The sequence below is a fragment of the Vombatus ursinus genome, unplaced genomic scaffold, assembly GCF_900497805.2.
Source record: "Vombatus ursinus unplaced genomic scaffold, bare-nosed wombat genome assembly UNPS02005236.1, whole genome shotgun sequence".
Classification (NCBI taxonomy): domain Eukaryota; kingdom Metazoa; phylum Chordata; class Mammalia; order Diprotodontia; family Vombatidae; genus Vombatus; species Vombatus ursinus.
In genome coordinates, this window is record NW_020945014.1 from 1,316,620 (window position 1) to 1,332,973 (window position 16,354).

Sequence of the window (16,354 nt, forward strand, 5' to 3'; positions counted from 1 at the left end):
TACTCTCCCCCTGCACCTTATTTTTCTTCAGGTTACATATCACTTTATCAAGTCCCTGGGTGACATGCTTGAGTTCCCTTACCACCTTAGTAAAAGGACCTAAAGAGATCAACTACTGAAACCTATATTTTATATTGTTGTTTAGTGATGTCTGACTCTTTATGACCCCATTTGGGGTTTTCTTGGCAAAAATACTGGAGGGGTTTGCCATTTCCTTCTCCAGCTCATTTTACAGATGAAGAAACTGAGGCAAACAAGATTAAGTGAGTTGACTGCGGTCACATAGCTAGAAGTATCTGAGACTGGATTTGAAGTCAGATCTTCCTGAGTCCAGGCCTGGCACTATATCTACTCCAACACCTTGCAAATATCCCTCCAGGCCCTAAACGGAAGACTTAAGTAATTGGGAATTCATCACCCTACCTGACATCCCATTCCACATTTGAACAACTTTAACTCTAAGAAGGGCAGCTAGGAGGAGGGAGTTAGGAGATACATCCTAAGGAGGGAGCTAGGAGATACTTACTAGCTCTATGACCCTGGGCAACTCACTTAATCCTGTTTGCCTCAGTTTCCTCATCTGTAAAATAAGCCGGAGAAGGAAACGGCAAACCAGCACAGTATCTTTGCCAAGTAAATCCCAAACAGGGTCAGGAAGAGTTGGACATGACTTAAACGATGGATCAGCAACCACAACAAAGCATTTACATAGTCTCTTGACCTTTCCTGAAATGCATTTTCTCTGCCTCTGACTATTAGTTTTCCTCAGAGTTTTCAGCTCGGCACTGGCACTAGAAATCAGAGGATTAGGATTCAAATTCTGCCCTTGACACTCAGTACCAGTAATGAATGCTCTACCTGCAACCTGTTTCCTCTTTTCTAAAACCAGAGGACTCCAGGTGGGGTGGGACTAAATGACTCCTCAGAGGCCCTCGGAGGTCGAGAGTTAGGACAATCAGCTTTCCTCATTTCCCCACCTTCCCCCAATGCTTTTGAATTTACTTGTATCAATGTAATTGTGTTGACAAGTACCGCACACCCGCCTCTCGTCTATAGGCTCCCTGAGGCCAGGGCTGGTTTGCTTGCCTTGTCAATACCAGGCTTTTAATAAGCGCTTGCTGAAACGAACTGATTCAGGGCTCAGGATGGGATTTTAGGGACAACACTTCATAGGTTCATTTTACAGTATGAGAGGTGAAAGGCTACTCTAGGACGGTCCTGTTCCAGATTTAGGTAAACACCATTTTGCTCCCTACGACCATCCAAGTGAGCTCTCCCCGTTGCCATGGTACCCTTTGCTTGCACCTAGCAAGGTCCCACCATTCTACAACCTCGCGGGGAGGTGGGGAATTCCCCCCTCCCGTTTCCGGTCTTCTGTGCAGGTCTTCCTGGGAGCTGTAGTCCCAGTCTGCGATTGGCCGGTAGAGCTCCGGGGAAGCCGTTGGAAGGCGGAAGCGGGGGGGAGCGGAGTTCCCTACCCCGCCCCCACTCTCCACCCAAGTTACCGGCTGGAAGGACCGGGAAGGGGGTGGGGGGGGTGTGCAGCGCGAGAGGCGAGGGAAGGTCATGTGATGTTTGGGTGTTCTTCCCCACCCGAACCTTCCTTTCCCCTCCCCCTCCTAACCCCCGCCCCTTCTCCGTTAACAGCACGGTGCGTGCTCCCGAGCCACCCAGTCGCAGGTGAGGCGCGCGCGCGCCGGGAGTCCTCCCTCTCTTCCCCGCTTCCCTCAACCCCCCTTCCGCCGACGCTCTCCAGCCTCTTGCGCGCCCCCGCCTCCCTTTTCCCACCCCGGTCCTCGCGCGCGCCCCCTATTGTCCCGGGCCCTTGACTTCGAGGCGCGGCGCGGGGCGGGGCGGCGAGGCGCGCGGCCGACCTAGCGGGGAGTGGAGTGCGGGGGAGATGTGGGGAACCAAGGGGAGGGGCTGGAGCACGCGCGAGCAGGACCCGGGACTCGTGGGGCTGGTCGCCGGGGGCGCGCCTTGGTAGGCAGCCCAGGGGGTCCGAGGAGCGCTCGGTGCCGATGCCTTCCCGGCTACCTCGGAGATGCGCAGGGCGGGGAGGCTGGGGGGTGGGCTCACCCCTTTGGGGGAGGGGCTGGGGCTGGCTGCTGCAGAGTGGGGGCGGGGAGAGGAGCCTGGGACTTTTCTTAGTAGGGGAGGGCTGGGAAGGTTGGTTGGAACCAGATTTTGGATAAGCCAGATTGAGCTGTTTGAACTTTACTCTCTAGGCACAGTGCCTGGCACATAGTAGGCGCATAATAAATGTTATTGAATTGAATAGACTGTCGGGAGCTCCTGAAGGCTTTTTGAGTGAGAGAGAGAGAGACTGAGTGGCTCTGGGGGTGCAATCAAGCGGGAGCAAGGTGACAGATTCGTCGAGATGCGCTATGATTTTAGCCCACCTTCCGCCTCTCCTAGATTTTAAATGGACAAACACACCCAGAGTGATCAAATGACTTGTCCAAAGTTAATATATCGCAGAGATTGGACTTGAACGCGGGTCTTCTGGTTTCCAGATCCAATACTATTAACACCATGGTGTTCTTCCTATTAGGAGTTCTTGCATTAGTTAAAAGGCAAGGTGCTGAAAGCCTAGATTTGGGTGGTATTTGTGGGAGTGGAAAGGAGGGGATGCATTTGCAAATTACCAAGTCATGTGTGTCCTTAAAATGCTACAAGAAATGTGACTAATTAACAGTTAAAAATTTATTAAGCACTTACCATATTCCAGGCACTGTGCTACACTGGAGTATACAAAAAGGCAGAAGACAGTCCCTGCCCTCAAGCAGTTTCTTGTCTAATGGGGGAGCAAAAAGCAGACAAATAAGTACAGTCTATGTAGGATAAATAGTGAATAACAGAGGGAAGGCACTAGACTAGACTGAAGATAGGGTTTTAGTTGGGACTTAAAACCAGGAAAGGCATGTAGGGAGAGCATTCAGGTGTGGGAGAGAACCAGAGAAAATGCCCAGAGCTGAGAGATGATGAGGTTTGTGAAACAGCAAGAAATTGTTCTGGCAAATGCCAAAAAAAGCAGAACAAAGATTGTAGACTTCTTCGATGAGAGAGGTCACTTTCAGTTGGGAAGGCCAAGGAAGGCTTCCTGGTAGAGGTGAGGGGCAGACTTAAGTTTGAAGAAGGGTGGGACAGGATTGAGATGGGGGAAGCTGGTGGCTGATGGGGGTAGGAGTGAATATCCAAATTATCTACATTGTCAAGTGTGTTGAAGGTCTCTAGTAGACTTTTATTTTTTTGGTGGTTATATGGAGATTTTGTGTTTAATAGTTCTTGAAAATAATCATGTGCTTGACCAAGTTTTGCAATAATTGGATTCTGCTGTTGTTTTTCCTTTGAGGTTTGGGTGGCTGTGACAACTGTTGCAATGAGATTTACTTGGGGTGGTCAGAATGAGGTAGGTTTAATGAGGGAAAGCTTCATGCAGCTTCAGGTAAGTAGGTGGCCCAGTGCATTGAGTGCTGGACCTGGAGTCAGGAAGTCCTGAGTACAAATAGTGCCTCATGAATGGAATATCTTTGACATAAGGCAAGTTCACTTTCAGTCCTTTTGCCTTAGTTTTATCATTTGTAAAATACGGATAATAATAGCTCTACCTCCTGGGTCAAATGAAATAACCTAGGTAAAATGCTTTGCAAATCTTAAAATATTTTTTATAAATGATATTTTTATTTTTGGAGGGGGTCCCAAGAGCCCTGACCTTGGAGTCATTGGCCACATTCAAGTCCTGGCTCTGCTACTTATTACCTGGTTGGCCTTGAGCTTGACCTCGAGCTTGACCTCTCTGAGCCTAGGTCATCTATAAAGTGAAAAGGTTGAGTTGTAAGGACCTCTCAGGTCTGTGCTAATTTTAAATCTATGTTCCTTTCAAGGAGGTAGCATTGGACCTGAGCTTTAAACGTTGGCTAATTATTTTCACCAATAAGAAGTCTTTACTGTGTGCCATTTTCTGTGGGGGAGACAGATGACTAAGGATCAGCTCCTGCCCTCATGGAGCTTACAGTCTAGCAGCAAGGATAAGACACAAATACAAATAACCATAATATAATGCAGGACCATAAGAAAGGAACATTCACAGAGCTGTAGGGATTCAAAGGAAGGAAGGATCATTTTCCTGTGAGATTGAGAACTTTCTGGAGGAGCTAAACTGAGCCTTGGGAGGAGGGGAAAGTTTTCCTTGGGGAGAAGGGAAGGGAGGAGGTGCTTTCTTCATTTTCTTTTTTTTTCTTCTTTCTTTTTCCAGTATTGAATCAGCTTTTTGTTTCCCTGGGTTCTTGTTCCTTCCTTAGAGACTGAGCCTAACTTCTGTTGATTCAAGTGTTTATTAAGCACCAAACTCTCTGTGATACACAGCTTCCTCCAGGAAGCCTCCTTAGATTCCCTCCTTGGTAGTGACCATTTCCGTGGGGAGTACCATAAGGCTCTGATGGGAGCTCTCATGTCCTAATGTAATGTGTATTATAATTATCAGCGTCTCTGGATCATATCCTCTTGCCAGACTGTGATCTACATTGTTAGCTATACTGTGCCTTATTAAAACTTTTTCCCATAGGGTCCAGCAAAGTTTGTTTTCACAGGAGGCTCCTAATAAATGCATATTGAATGAGCTTGGGTTCACTCATTTTGAGGCTGAAGGAACACTTAGGTTATAGATGAAGAGCTGAGACCCAGAGATGTTATGTGTTTTGCCCAAGGTCAGAGTTGGGGTCTCAAGCCCTGGGGACTCAAAATCTAGTGCTCTTTCCATCTTACCTGAGGGAATTGAATACTGGAGAGAAAACACTGTTCTGAGATCTGGGAGAGATACCAGGATGAGAAAAGATGGGGAAGAAAAGATGTAAGAAATTTACATTCCACATGGAGGGATAAAGCATGCACACAAAAAAGCATTCTATTAGAATGTGATTGGAGGGGGCAGTTAGGTGGCACAGTGGATAGAGCACCGGCCGAAGTCGGGAGGACCTGAGTTCAAATGCGGCCTCAGACCAAACACTTGAAACATACTAGCTGTGTGACCTTGGGCAAGTCACTTAACCCCGATTGCCTCACTTAAAAAAAATAATGTGATTGGAGTTAAAAGGAAAGATGCAGACAAAGAATTCTCTCTAGGGAAGTTTGAGGGGAGTTTACCGTTAGCTAAAGGGCAGAGAAGGCTCCCAGGAAGAGATGGCAGTTACGCTGGGCCCTGGCAGTCCCAAATTAAATCCCTGCACACATATTTTCTTTTACTCCTCCCTTTGCAAACTTGGTCGCTGTCACTGAGCAGGCACTGCTGAGCACAGAGCTCAAGTTGGTGCTGGCATCTGACCCCCTTCTCTCCTGCAGTGAAGTTTCCGGTGAAGGTGCTAATGATCAGGGAAAGGCTGAGGGGGAGAACTGTGGTTTGTGACTTGTTTTCCCTGAATGTTGTTTCAGAAATCATTACCTCCATCGACATTTGATGTCGCTTCCCAAGGCCTCTTCAGCCTTATTCTAAGAGGTTTGGGCCTGGAAGTATCAGGGGCCCTAGGCAGAGCAAAAGGGCTTTCCTTTTGTTCATTCACGCTTGACCTTGGTGTGTTTGTAGACACCTAGAACCTTTAGAATTGGAGAGGACCTTAGAGAAGTGTCTTAGAGACCTGAGTTGTCCAGCAAGCTTTGTCTCTAACTCCAACCAGTCTTTGGGGGTTCAACCTCCTTTGTCTCGGCTGCTACTGCCAGGCCTTGGTGAGCTTGATCACAGTCTACCCTGGACTCCAGGGCTTTTTATTTTCATTCCAGGCCTCTGGTTTCATTAGCATGGGGAGATGTCATTGAGAGAATGCCCTCCACCAAGGCAGCTGTTCTGCAGCTGGTAGTCTGAAAGAGATGTCTGGGGGCACTTGAGTGACTTGCCCAGGGTCACCCAGGGCTGGGCCTGGAGTTGAACCCACACTTTCCTATTCCAGTGTGCTAAGCTGCTATCACCGGAGCTGAATGGGTTGAAGGGAGGTGGTTTTTTTTTTTTTAAAGGACTTTATTAGTTTTAGGGAAATTGGGCCGAGTCACGCAGAACAAACCAAAAATGTCTTGGGACTCACCTGTTGAATAATAGAACCTGGCACTTCCCAGGGTTTGGGGGAAGGAATGCATTTTGTATAAAAACCTCAAAGTGCTATGGAGATGTGGGCTGCTCTCCTTACTAGTAGGGTTGTAAGATCTCTCCTCCCTCCCCACCTTTCTCAGTTCACATAGCTGCCACCCTAGTGAGCCTGTCGTTGCTATCCATCTACTTGGACTATTGAAATAATAGCCTCCTAACAGATTTTCCAACCTTTGCTTCCTTCTTTCTCCATTTGTTGTCGTTAGGTTGTTTTTTCAGTTGGCTTCAATCCATTGTGACCTCATTTTGGGGTTTTCTTGGCAAAGATTACTGGAATAGTTTGCCATTTCTTTCTTCAGGTCATTTTACAGATGGGGAAACTGAGGCAACCAGGGTTAAATGACTGGCCCAGGGTCACACAGCTAGTAAGTGTCTGAGGCTAGATTTGAACTCAGGTCTTTCTGACTCTAGGCCCTGTGCTCTATCCACTGTGCCTTCAAATACTGCTACACTGACCTTTCTTCAGAAATCTTATTATGTCACTCTTTTGCTTAAAATACTCCAAAGGCTCCTGTAGTGCTTGGGGAGGAGCACTGGCTCCTTAAAGGATCTGGGTTCAAGTCCTATCCCTGCCACCTGCCACCTGCCTTTGTCAAATCACTTCACCTCTCTGGGACTCGTTTCCTCATTTGGAAAATAAGGGGGTTGGACTAACTGGCCTTGCAGGTCCTTTCCATTTCTAGTGTCATCACTGTCCAAAATCAGCTACTAGCTTGTCATTCAGGGCTTTCTATAACTTGACTTCCAACTCCTGTTTCCAGCCTTTTCTCAGACTGTTCACCTCCACTTATTCTGTGCTGCAGCCAAAGTGTATTTGGGCTCCTCCGCATGGTCCCACATGGTCCTTTCTTTATCTCATGCTGCTTCCTGTGCCGTAAATGCTCTCTGCTCCACTGCCTGCCTGTTGAATTGCTACTTAAATTCCCAACTCTCTCTCCCTCTGCCCTCTCTTTTCCTCCCTCTTTCTCTCTTCTTTCTTCCCTTCCCCTTTCTCTCCCCCCTTTCTTCCTTCCTCTTCTCTTTTTCTCCCTCCTCTTCTTCCTCCTTCCAGCCCCCAGGTAATCAAGGCCCCTCCTTGAAGCAAACAGTCTCCTCTTCATGCCAGTTTTTGATGGGGTCTCTAGAAATGGGGAAATCACAGACTCCTGAAGTGACTCGTCTTATCCAGATAAAATCTGCTCTGCCAAGCAGTGATGGCAGAACAGTGACCACTGTCTCTCCAAATAAAAAGAGGGGACTGGACTAGAATTACCTCTCCTGTCTCCTGTATCTCTGATGTTGTGTGACTCTTACTTCGCAAGTCCTCTTCTCACCATAACATTCTATGTTCCCCTTCCCAGCTCTACGTTCAGGGATCTAAGGTGTCTTCCAGCTGGGACATTCAGTACTCTGAGTTCTAAGGCTTCCTTTCAGCTCTAATATTCTAGGGGATTCCTGTATTAGGTAGGAATTTGAACTGAATGACAACCAAGGGCCCTTTTAGCTCTAACAATTGATGGTTTTATGATTCCAGCTATCACAACAACAACAACATTAGCTGACGTGTGTCGAGCGCTTTACAATTCCGATTGTATCCTCATAATAACCCTGGATGGTACTGCGGGTATTTTTATCTTTATTTTATGGCTGAGGAACCTGGGGCTCAGGTGAAGTGACTTGTCCAAAGTCACATAGCTAGAAAGTGGCAAAGACAAGATAAGATCTTGGAGGTGGAACCATGAAACTATTGGAGCTGACGCCACCTCCGTAATCATCCATCTTCCCTTCGTCCCAGTATAGGAATCCTCCTAGCATCTCTGTTAAATTGTTCATCCAACCCCTGCTAAAACCTCCAGTGAGAGTGAGTGAGCTGTCTCTCTGCCTCACCAGATAGCAGAACATTGTCTTGAACTTTTACATTGTAAGAGTTAGAAGTGACCTTAGTGAACATCTAGTGTAATTCCTCATTCTCAAGAGGAGAAAATAGAGGTTGCTGAAGGTGACAGGACTTGCTCACCCTTAGCTAGTTAAGGGTGGAGTGGAGAGAAGGGCCCAGGTCTCTGTCTTGACCCCTGTGGTAGGGCATTTATCGTTGTGTAACAGCTCTGATCATTTGGTTTCGATATCTACCTCGAGACAACAAATATTTAGTGTCTCCTGTGTTCCAAAAGCCATACTGGGTGCTTGAGGCACACAGACTAAATAAAACTCCTCCTGCTCTCAAGCAACTTTCATTTCACTGGAAGGGGTAGGACATAAACAACTATGTATAGTATGGTGGAACCTGAGGATGGAGAAAGCACTAACAAGTAGGATTCAGAGGTAGCTTCAGAGGAGGCAGTTGGGTGATGCAGTGGGTAGAGTGCTGGACTCAGTGTCAGGAAGGCCTGAATTTAGATTTTGACCCAGATACTTGCTAGCTGTGTGACCCTGGGCAAGTCACTTAACCTCAGTATGCCTCAGTTTCCTCAAATGTAAAATGGAGATAATAATAGCACCTACCTCCCAGAGTTGTGAGGATCAGAAGTGAGATAACAATTGTAAAACACTTTGCAAACCTTAAGGTGCCATTTAAATGCTAGCTATTAGGAAGCAACAGAATTGAGTGTTGAAGGAAGGTGAGGAATATGAGGTCAAAAGGGTGAGGAAGTGTTTTCCCAGAATGAGGAGTGGCTTCTGGATGTATAGTGGGAGTAGAATTGAATTTGGGGATAGCTAGTAGTCCAATCTGGTTGTAACATAGAGTATGTGAAGGGAGTAGTATGAAATAAGGCAGGAAAAGGCCAATTTGCAGAGGGCCTTTAAATGCCCAACTATGGAGTTTGTATTTTATCCTGTAGATCACAGGCAGGTACTGATTATTTTTGATCAGAGGAGTGGAATAATCAGACCTGTGCCTTGGAAGGTTATTTGGCAGTTGTGTGGAGAATTGATTGGATAAAAGAGACATGGGAAGCAGGAACCCCATAATTGTAGTGAGGGGTTGTAAGGACCTGAGCAAGAGTGGTAGCTCCACGACTGGAGTGAATAGATGAATGTGAACAATGTAGTGGAGATACAATGGACAAGACCTGGAGGAGGAGGGAATGGGAAGCGTTAAGGATGATTCTGAGGTTTGAGTCTGGGTGACTGAAGCACTAACACAGTGTTGTCCACAGAAATAGAGATGTTAGAAGATGTGTTGGGTTTCAGGGTGAAGATAATGAGTGCCATTTTGGACTTGTTGAGGTTGAGTTGCCTATTCAAGAGAAGATATTTAGCAGTCAGTTGGCATGGAGAGAGATGGGGAGAGAAAGAGAGGGAGAGAGGGGGAGAGAGAAAGAGCGAGAGAGAGAGAGATTGGGGCTAGATCTATTGGTTTGGGAGTCATCTCTGAGGAGATGATCCTTGAACTCATAGGATCATATGAGGTGTCCAAGAAAATCCTTGTAGAGAGGGGAGAGAAGAGAACCTAGGACAGAGGCCTAGGACACACTGCCATTAATTGGGCAGGAGATAGATGGTGATCAAGCAGAGGAGACTGAGGAACAGTCAGACAGGTAGGAGAACCAGGAGGGAACAAAGCCAGAGGGGGAGAAAGTGTCCAGAAGAGTGGTGCCCCAACATATCAAAAGCTGCAGAGAGGTCAAAGAAGATGAGGATTGAGAAAAGGCCACCATATTTAGCAGTCAGGAGATTGTTGGTAATGTTGGAGAGAGCAGTTTCAGTTGAGTAGTGAGGCTGGAAGCCAGATTGCAAGTAACTGAAAAGTGAGTGGGTAGTGAGGAAATAGAGCTAGCAAGCAGTATAGATGCTTCTTTCTAGGAGTTTGGCAATGACAAGGAGGAGAGATAGAGGATCATAGCTTGAGGGCACTATGGGAGCAAATGAAAGCTTCTTAAGGATGGAGTACGCCTGAACAAGGGGCAGCTAGGGGGCGCAGTGGACAGAGCCCTTGGCTTGGTGTTGGGAAGATGAGTGAGTTCAAATGTGGCCTCAGACATTTACTAGCTGTGTGACCCTGGGCAAGTTCTTAACCCTGTTTGCCTCAGTTTCCTCATCTGTAAAATGTGTTGAAGAAGGAAATGGCAAATCACTCTAGTATCTTTACCAAGAAAACCCCAAATGAATCACAGAGAGCTGGACACGACTGAAAACAACTGAACATGACTGAACAACAACACCTGAACCGACAAGCAGGTGTTTGTTGGCAGCCAGTAGAATGAAGATTTTGCACACAAACATATTGTTGCATGTATATTTCTGCTGGACATACGTGTGGATGTATATGTGTATATGTACAGTATACAATATTTTAAAGACACAACATTTGTTTTTTGGGGAAGGAAAGTCCTGGAGGAGACAGGAGGAGATAGGATGGAGGATATTTGTAAGCCATGGAAAGGAGAAGGTTAATTTCTAGAGCTAGAAATGAAGGAGGGGAGGATGAGTCAAGATGGATTTTGAGGTATGGAGCAGCAGAGAAAAGAGTATATGATGGATCTTTTCTCGGAAAAGAAGGAGTCCAGGGCATCTGCTTGATCAAGAAGCCTGGGTAGGAGGAGGTTGTAGGGGCCTGAGGAAAGAAGGAGAAGGTTCAGAACAACTGCTGAAGAGGATGAGATAGTCAAGAAGAGTAACAGTTCTGTTCAGCTTTGAGGGCCCAGTTGAGAGCAAATCACCTGAATTTGCCAGGTGCCAGTTGAGAGCTCATGACTCAGTTGCCACAGTAGGGTGACTTCCTTCTCCTTCTAGGGCTGAGCAGAACCAAATCTCAGAAGTAGTAGGGACTGGGCAGCCATCTGGTTCCACTCAGTCTTATACAGGAATCCCTTCTACAACCTGCCTAATAAGTAGCCATCCTGCTCTTTTTTTGAAGACCTCCAGTGAAACGGAACCTACTCCTTTTTGAGCTAGTTAGTAGCCCATTCCACTTTGAGGTGAATTTCCACATCGTTAGAATATTTTTCTTACCCCAAGCCCAAATTTGTTTCTCTTCGGCTTTTGCCCATTGTCCTCCTGGGCAAACTGGGACAGGACAATGTTTCATCCATTTAGCATCCCCTGATTGTTGAAAACAGAATTATTATGTGCCCCCTGAATCTTAATTCTCCATGCTAAACATCTCCCTTGCCCCTTCAGTTGATCCTCATGTGTTATTACCTTGAGATCTCCTACCCTACTCTGGACATTATAACCTTCTCCTTTCCATGCAAGTGTATTCTTAGGCACCCTCAGAGTCCCTAACCTTTGGCTTTACTTAGAAATGGAAGGCCAGCCATTGAGGCTTTGTGAGTCTTCTCTTCTCCCATACTCCAAATCTCTTCTTCCCTTCAGCTATTTATAAGAGTGAGTGATTATAATCCCTGGGAGTCCTTTCAAGCCCTTGGCCAGTTCCTTCAACTGGTTTTCGTGATATTAGCATGCAGGACTTACTTTAATATTTACAAGACTTATGACATGAAGGTGTCACCTCCTAAAGGAAGCCTTTCCCAACTACCTTGTCAGTACTTGCTCTCTTTTTAAAGTATGTTGTATTAACTTCACTGGGTAGCCATTGTCTCCCCCTTTCCTTTTGTAGAATGTAAGCTGCTTCTGGGCAAGAATTCTTTTTCATTTGTGTTTGTATGCCTAGTGTCTAACATATAGTAGTAGGTATATAATAAATGTTTCCTGAATTGAATTTAACTGAATTTTATCAGGGTGAGCAGCCCCATCATCAGTGCAAATCATATTCCTCAGTAACTTGATGAACTTTGTGGTTCACGGTGGTAGTTATGAGGAAAGTGTTGTGAGCCTTAAAAGGCTATATAAATAAGAAAAACATAATATTTGCTGATCACCCTTCTGGTGATTAGCCATCCCCTGTTGGCCTTGGGTGACAGGCATGCAAGCCATCCCATACTGATCTTGGGTGACAGATACAGAGTCCATTGCAGGCCCATATTTGAACCCTTGGTCCGATCTGCCTGAGTTCCTGTCTGCTGATGTAGCCTAGATGGAAAGGGGTCAGCATCACCCCCAAGCTATAATGAGACATGGGAGAAAGACGCCTAATGAAGCCACATATAATGGAATGTACTCTTTATTTGTGGCATGTTGACTAAATATGAAATGTCACTTGCCCTGTTTTCCAGACTCCTTATTATCCTGGTTACCCTCCTGTGAACGTGCATTGGTTTTTTCAGGGCTTTTGTTTCAGGATGAAAGCTAGACCTTCCAGAGTAGTTCCACATTTTGCTATATGGGAATATAGTATAGTATATATGGGAATAGAGTATATACTGTGCCAACATGGTGGAGTGGAACGGACATTGGTCTTGGAGTCATAAATCCTAGGCTTGAATCCTAGCTGAGGTGTGATTCATGTGACCACGGTCAAGCTACCTTACCTCTGAGTCTCAGTTTCCTTGTCTGTAAAATGGGGCTAATGCTATTAATACTATTAATGTCCTGCACACCTTCCCATATTATATACATTTTGAGTTATCAAGACCCTGTGCTCATCCTCTGGGGGATACAGTGGAGATTAAGATAGAGCCTCTGGCCTCAAGGGGTTCATTGTCTAGTCAGGGAGGAAAAACCCATGTGGAAAAATTAACTATAAGATAGTGCATACTTGTGTAGCTAAGATGATTGAGAGTCATAGATGATCAGAGTTCAAAGGGCCCCTTTTAGAGAGCAAGTCCAACCTTCGCACTTTCATAGGTGGGAATTTTGTCACCAAGAAGGGAAGTGACATGCTCAAAGTCATACAAGGTCTCATTGGCAAGGACTGGCCCCCAAAGACCTAGGGTAGTAGGAACTATGACAACTTTTAAACTTGATAGGAACTTAATCAAAGACAGAAATCCCATTGGAAAAATAAAGAGGAGAGAGTCTGTTGGTGACAAGAACACAGCAAGAAGACTTTAAAAAGACTTAAAAAATCTTTTTTGGAAAGCTTTCCCCTACCCTAAACTCCTTTTTCTTAGAGCTAACATGTTGGTACATTTATTTCTCAGAGAACAAGGAAAGACTGATTTATAGGAAAAAAAAAAAAGAAGTGGTTGAAAACTAAATAATTTTCCCCACACTTCATCTAACACTTACTGAAAGGGAAGATGGGAATTCAATTTCCAAGAATCAGATGCTTGGCCTCAGTGTGTCCCTGGGATGTGGTAGACCCTAGTGGTGAAACCTGTTTGACTATATGCTTAGGATAAGATGATGCTTATGCAGTGCCATTGGCCTGCTTCTGTTCTCCTCCATGAAGCCTTTCTTGACCATTCCTGTACCTGGTGCTCTTAGTGCCTGGCTGTGGCTGACTCTTTAGACACCAGCTGTAACTCATCAATGCTCAGTTTGTGACCAGGGCCAGGGTTTGGGCTGGGCATGCTGGGAAATGTTGAACAATGGATCTCTGAAAATACCCAGCACCCTTTTAAGAATAATCTGTATTGTTAATGTTTTCTCTATCACTTTCTTAAATCTGGACAATCAATAAAACTATATATCAAGCCCTGTTTGCTGATTTCCTAGATGTAAATTCTCACCCTAAAAATTTATCAGTCAGTTCTAGAGAGCTGTATGAGTGTGCTACAGCCACCCCTCGGTGGGGAGGGACAAGAGAAAGAGAGCTGAACCTTGCCCTAATTAGGGCAGGGAGACAACATCCATAGGAGGCAGTGGGAGGGCATGAGTCACGGTTGATGATTGTGGGTTTGAGGCCCAGGCCTAGACCAGAATGTCCAGAAAGTGACAGTGAATTTAGGGGTAACAGGGTGCTGACAGGTCAGCTCAGTTTCAGTATCTGAATGTTGAAAGTACCCTGGCTTCAGAATCAGGGAGTAAAGGGGAGAACCCCTAGGTGGGGAGGACCCCTAACCAGAAGTTGGGGGTCTGAGCCAGAACCTAGGAACAGAGTACACATGGTAGGTGACATCAGAGGGTGAAAAGCATCTATTTATAGGGTCCCTGGTCTTTGGATGAGAAGTGTCCAGAGGGGGCAGAGTCCTCAGGCTTATTCATATAATTACCCTATCAATTCTCTAGCATCAAACACCCTCTCCCACCATTCCTAGCTCATCAGTTAATCAATAAGCATCTGCTACATGCCTGGGTATTGTGGATAGAAAGACAAATGAAATAGGTCCTGCCCTCTGGGAACTTACTGTTCTATGGGGAAGATAATGTGTATGCAAAGAAATACAGCCAAATTATATACATAGTAAGTACTAGGTAATATAGGCGGGGGAGGCAGTAACAACTGAGGTGTATCAGGGGAATCGGTGAAGTCCTGTGGTAACTGACATGTAAGCTGAGCTTTGAGATACTATGATGAGAAAGGAGTCCATTCCTTGCATGAGTGAGGGTGGGGCAAATTGTAAAGGCAAGGGAACAGGAGATAGGATGTCACATACTGTGTAAATGGAATTAATGTGCAATAATGCTAGAAATCTAAGTTGGAGTCAGATTGTGCAGGGCTTTAAATTCCAAAGGAATCCATATTTAAACCCAGTGGCAGTAGGGAGACACTTGAGTTTGTAGAGCAGGGCAGTGACATGGTCAGGCCTGTGCTTCAGGAATATTTCTTTGGCTACTTTGGATGACTTACTGGAGAGTGGAGAGACTAGAATACTTTGAAGGCTGTTTCAGTAGCGCAGCCAAGAGGTGATAAATATCTGAGCTAGGGTGGTGGCTGTTTGAACGGAGAGATATTGTGGAGATTCAGTTGACAAGAATTATTCTCTAGGGATATTTAAGGACCCTCACGGCCCCCTAAAAATGGGAGCCATACTGCTGGGATCTTCATACTCATTGGGACATTTCTGGCCCCTCACATACCCTAAGGACACTACAAATGCTACCCTACCTTGGGATGGCCCAAGTCTCCCCTGCCTTACGAAAGCTCCAATTATAAGCCAAGTCAGACTGGTTCTCTTGATTGCTAGCCTCACCTTGGGTGCCACTTAGCTCTCCTACTTCCTGTCTGTGTGACCATGGAGGGAGCTAATCTGACTTTCTTTATCTGGAAATGGGAGGGGTTGCACTAGGGTAAACCCCAACACTCCTTCCAGCCCAGAACCTACCATTCTGTGATCTTGCTTTACAGGTCAGCTGGGGTCAACTGAGACAAAAAACGGGGCAGCCACTTGCTCAAGGTCACACAAACAGATCCCTGATGAACTGAAGAATGAGAACCTACATCTCCTGACAGTCAGCTCAGGGCAGGTTGATTTGTTGTTGAATCAGAGGAGATCCGGGAGGTAGCTTAGGCTATAGGCTATCAAAACCAGAAGGACTCTTAAGACATAGGAAATGGGGCGTAGACCATCAGCTGGAGGGGGCTTCAGAGGTTGCATAGTTCCAACCTAATTTTACAGATAGGGAAACTGAGGCCCAGGGGAAAGGAGTGACTTATGTGAGCTGCACAGCAAGTCAGTGGCAGAGTAGGACCTGGAACCCTGTTCTCCTGACTCCCAGGCCAGGGCTCTGTCTCTCCCCACCCTGCTCTCATGAAGTTCTTTTTTGCTGATACAGACTCCTGCCATCAGAAGCTTTTCCATTCATGTACACTTAAAAGGAGCAGCTGCCAGAAGCTGACCACAGTCAGGGCTCCATGCTGTCTCCAAGGGTCTCTTGGTTTCTGCCTTGTGGCTCGCCATCCCTGCAGGGTGTGGATGCGTCTGCTGGAGCCTCCCTCTGGCCAGAACTGAATAACAACCTGGACTTGATTAAGGGACCCCTCAAAGGCCCCAGAGAAAGAGGGCCCAGGGCATTTCAATCTGTGTCTCAGGATCCAGAGGAGCTATGCCTCCTCTTGCCTACCTGAGCCACTCTCGGCCTCTGTCTCTCATCTCTGCCTGGCAAAAATCTGCTGGTCCTCTGAGACCCAACTTGAGTGCCACCGCGTCCAAGAAGACTTCATTCACGTGATATAGTTGGAAAAGCCCCCCACATGGAATCAGAAGACTTTAGTCTGTATCTGCCTCTGGCACTTACCAGGTGTGTGCTGTGGGGAAAATCACCTCCATCCTCTGGGCCTCAGTTTGCTTAACTATAAAGCGAGAGGGTTGGGCTTGACCTCCCGGGTCACACTTGGTCTCTTCAAGCTTTTTAAGACTAAGCCGTGGGTTCGGGTCCTGATTCTTACAATTTTTGAGATCTTGAGCAAAATTTAACCTTTTTTGTGCCTCGGTTTCTTAACTTGTAAAATGAGGACGGTCGTGCTCACACTACCTATCTTACAGAGCCATTGAGAGGAAAGTATTTTGTAAA

General features: G+C 46.1%; 1 protein-coding gene across 5 annotated transcripts in view; it reads left to right on the plus strand.

The window, feature by feature from the left end:
- The first annotated feature begins 1,602 nt into the window (after positions 1 to 1,602).
- TSNARE1 (t-SNARE domain containing 1) overlaps positions 1,603 to 16,354 on the plus strand; it is a 310,170-nt gene continuing 295,418 nt past the window's right edge. For 4 of the 5 annotated variants that reach the window (XM_027845038.1, XM_027845016.1, XM_027845026.1 and 1 more), the window contains exon 1: positions 1,633 to 1,680. The gene's annotated coding sequence lies outside the window, so the exon portion shown is untranslated. Of the gene's footprint in view, positions 1,681 to 16,354 lie in introns of all 5 variants that reach the window. The other variant, XM_027845008.1, reaches the window with a different exon arrangement.